The following is a 4,650-nucleotide window of genomic DNA, read 5'->3' on the forward strand; positions in this document are numbered from 1 at the left end:
GTTGAGCATTTTTTCATCAGTTTACTGGCTATTTGAATCTTCTCTTGTGAAGCACCTCTTCATATCTCTTGCCCGTTCATTGACCGGGATGTATATCTTTTATTGGTTTATAGTATGTATTTAGGATATGAGTCCTTGGATTGTATATCTTAACCTATCTTCTCCTATTCTTAATGTCTTTGGTTGAAAGAAGTTCTTAATTGTAATGTAATCCAATTTTTCAGTATTTTCCTTTATGGTTAGTCCATTTTGTCTCCTCTTAAAAAAATATTTGTTTAAATGTCACGAACTTTTATGCTGTCTTCTAAAAGATGTATTGTCTTTGCTTTCACATTCAGATGTCAGATCTTTCTAGAATTGATTACGTGGGTAGTATGAAGTAGGGGGTCTCATTTTTGTCTATATGGATATCCAATTGATGAGGCATCATTTATTGGAAAGCCTATCCTTTCCTTGTGTGGGCTTTTAAGAGCCACTCTTGTAAACATTCAAGTCTGCACATTCCTTTAGGCCACTCTCTGGATTTTGTTCCGTTTGTCTGTCTGTTCCTGTACCAGCACCATACAGTCTTGGTTTTGTCGCTGTAGCTTTCCTGATCTCTAGTAGAGGAAGTTGTTCTCCTTCTTAGGTTTCCTTTGGACTGTCTTGGGTGTTCTTGGCCCTCATACATTTTAGAATCCAGTTTGTCAGTTTACACACACATGTACACTTACACAGTCTTTACTGGGGTTTCTGAGTCGCATTGAATCCATATATCATTTGGGGAGAATTAGCATCCGCACAATACAGGTATACCACATTTTATTCCACTTCACCGACACTGCATCTTTTACAACAAATTGACAGGTTTTGAATGTTTATGGCAAACCTTCACTAGATAACAGACAATAGAAAGTCTATTGTTACCAGTCTTCCGACAGCATTTTCTTACTTAATGTCTCTGTGTCACATTTTGGTAATTCTCATAATATTTCAAACTTTTATCATCATCATTATATGTGTTATGCTGATCCGTGGTCAGTGATCTCTGATGTTACTTATTTTTGGCTGTACCAGGAAGTACGTGGGGTCTTAGATCCCCAACCAGGGATCAGACTTGGGCCTCTGCAGTGGAAGTGTAGGGTCCTAACCACTGGAGCGCCAGGGAATTGCTTGATGTTACTTTTATTTTTATTTATTTATTTATTTTTGATGTTACTTTTAAAAAGATGATGTTTAGGCCCACCCAAGGATGCCGAAAAAAAAAAAAAAAAATTGATTATGATTCACTGAAGGCTCAGAGGATGGTTAGCATTTTTTAGCAATAAGGTGTTTTTTTTTTTTTCTTTCTCTTTTTCGGCCATTTGTCATGAAGGATCTTAGTTCCCTGAGCAGGGATCAAACCTGTGCCTCCTGCAGTGAAAGGTGGAGTCTTAACCACTGGACCAACAGGGGAGTCCCAGCAATAAGGTATTTTTAAGTAAGGTATGTACATTTTTTTTAGACACAGTACTGTTGCACATTTAACAGACTGTAGTCTAAATACAAATTTTATATTCCCTGGGAAACCAAAACATTTGTATGATTCACTTTACTGTGATATTTGCTTTACTGCAAATATTGCGGTGGTCTGTAAGCAAACCCACAGTATCTCTGATGTATGCCTGTATTAAACCTTCCAATCTTTGAACATAGTTTTGCACTCCATTTATGTCTTTTATGTTTCTATTTTTTCTTTCAGTGTTTATTGAGATGTAATTGACAATATAGTTTAAGGTATACAACATAATGATTTGGCTTACATAAATCATGAAATGATTATGATAGTGTTCAATGTCAATATGTTCTATTGTATATGTGAAGAGTCATTGCACATACTGCATTATATTTATCCCTGGCATTTTATGTTGCATGATGCTACTGTAAATTGCATTATGAAAAAAAAAGTTCTCACTTGTTGATATATAGAAATTACAACTGATTTTTATATATTGACTTTGTATCCAGTGACTCTGCTAAACTCTAATAACTTATCTGTAAGTTCTTTTGGATTTTTTACATACACATTCCTGTTGCCTGTGAATACTTTTTTTTTTCTTTCTAATCCTTATACCTTTTTGCTATTTTTTTTTTTTTTAATCTTACTGCACTGTTGAAGCCCTCCGATATAATATTAAGGCTTAAGGTCAAGAATTCAGAATGTTGTTTTTCTCTAGTAATGCTCTGCTTATTCAGAGGTAAGGAATTCACAAATAGTCTGTTTTAACTGGGGTTAGATATTAATTAGCCCAGTGAGTTTGTCTAAGAAGAGCCAGGGTAGGAGAATTGTTATTGGACTGGCTAGTGGTTAAGGTAAGGGCTTCCTGGGTGACTTTTTGATAAAAGAATCCACCTGCAATGCAGGTGACAAGGGCAAATACTGGGTAGAGAGGAAAAGGAACGAGGAGAGGATCTGAAATGTCCTAGAGGGCAGTGGAAAGAGGAACTCTACTAGCTTTGCCTTTACAGGGAGCATGAGAAGCTACCACGGGGGGTGGGGCATAGAGGTGAGGGCAGAGGGAGAGGGACAGGCTTTCGTGGAAAAGCAGCCACAAAGAGAGGACAGCAGTGGAGGCAGGACACGGAGAGTCCTCTGCAGTCACCAAGGGTGTTACGGAGAGGCCCCAGTCTTGCTCCCCACAAGGAGCATCAGGTGAAGGCAGTGCTAGCCCTAGGACAGGGAGCAGGGCATAACACGGCCATGATCCCTTTAAACCTCATAACATTTGTCCACACAGCTTCCAAGACCTAGGGGCTCCTCCATCTTTTGGTTATTCAAAGATCTACTCAGGCAGATGGTTACATTGGCTCAGGCACCTACCTCCTCTGGGATCCAGCATCCCTCTCCCTAGCGTCCCACCTATCTACCTCCATCGTTAGTGTAAAGCTTTCCACCCTCCACTCGCTAGATCGTGAACCTGGAGGGCGAAGGTGCGATAGAAACCATGTCTTTCGCTTCCCTCCTCCAGCCCCTGCACCGAGCTCCCATCCAACCAAGGTCTGCCTTCAGCGCCTTGAGCTACTTTCTCGGCTCTGACCTTAGGAAGTCCTCAGATTCTGAGACACCAGAGGGCACCACTGGAGCCCACCCACCGGCTCTCCGTAGTCACATGAGGTGCTGGAAGGAGGAATCCCGCCTCCTGGAAGCGAAAAAGTCAATGAGGCCTAAGAATGCGCCATTTGATTGGTTGGTGGTGATGTCATAGGTACCGTTTGGGGCGGGCCAGAGGCCGAAGCCGGAGTTCTCCGCGGGTTCCAAGCAGGAGCCGCGCCCCTAGGAGCGTTCGGGGCCTCAGCCCTAAACCTCTCCTCTGTCCAAGGACGCCGACGCCGTCTAACCGTGGCGTTGCAGTCCACTGTCAGTGCAGCTTTGCAGGCTGGGCCGTAGAACACCTGGATTGTCTCTCCCAGCTATTCTGGAACCAGCGGAGCCTCCTCCCCCAGACAATGAGTGTGCCGTGGGGGCGGAGCCACCCATTGTCCCAATAGAAACCGTGGCTTTCTGATTGGAACGCTCGGTGTTCACGCCCCACGCCCCCCGCTCGTCTTCGGTGACGTCTATTCCCCGGCGTCTGCCCATTGGATACACGGGTCTTACTTGAGCTGGGAGTAGACCAGCGCGGGCAAAACTGAGCTTTTCCGTTAGTTCCTTCAAGGGGTTAAGGGACGCAGCCGTAGAGGGCAAGGGAGGGGATCTGAGGAATCCGAGCCTCAGTCCTGCGGCAACGCCGGGTTGCAAGTGGCATTCCAGAGCTCTGGAGACCCGCTACCTAAGAGAGGGGTGTAATTTCCAGGGGAAGAGCAGCCGACCGAAAAAGCAGGGAAGTTTAGCCTCTGTTTCGGCTTCGGGAGGGTCACCTCTGGTCCCTGCTCGGTTGGGGCGCTCCAAACAAGCAGATGGTCGCGACATGTTTCATGAGTTAAAACTCGCCGATCGAACGGTTAAGGCTGTTCGGGCTGCTGGCACACCAAGCCACTCCGACCCCATGATGGTATCCCCACCCAAGAGTTGAGAGAAAACTCTGCACATCGTAGGCACTAAAATTTCAGGCCAAAATCTCGGACAGGGTTCGAAACTAGTGGTCAGGAAAGCGGTGCATAAGAGATTCGCAAGCAGAAGGCCGAAGACAGAGCCGAGACAGCGCCCTAGAGGGAGGGAGGCGGGTGAGCGCGGTGGTCACGAAGAGGAGGGTGGAACCAGGGGCGGTGAGTCTCCCTGCCCGGTTCAGCACCGTGGGCAGCACTTGCGTTCTGCCCTCAATAAAGATGGCGGTCATGACTTCTATGTCGGCAGCTGACATGCGCGATGGCCTGTACCATAGGATTTGGAGCTCTGGGGCGGAGATGGAATGAACCATCGCAGCGGCCGGGAGCCATGTTGGAGCGGCGGGAGGCGGCAGCAGCGTCAGGGATGCTGCGGTGGGGGCGGCAAAAGCCGGGGCCGCTCGCCAAAGGGGCTCTGGCCGTGAAGTAGATGGTGCCCAGAGGGTGGCGGCGGCGTGGAGCGACAGGCCTAGAGGCAGGGGACTGGGGTGGCGGCAGGGAACCGGGTGGGGGTCCGAGCAGCGAGGCGGGCCCAAGGCCTGGACCCGGGCGGAGGACAGTGGAGGCAGTGTGGGGAAGTGGGGGGTG

This window comes from Muntiacus reevesi, chromosome 4 (assembly GCF_963930625.1).
Source record: "Muntiacus reevesi chromosome 4, mMunRee1.1, whole genome shotgun sequence".
NCBI lineage: Eukaryota > Metazoa > Chordata > Mammalia > Artiodactyla > Cervidae > Muntiacus > Muntiacus reevesi.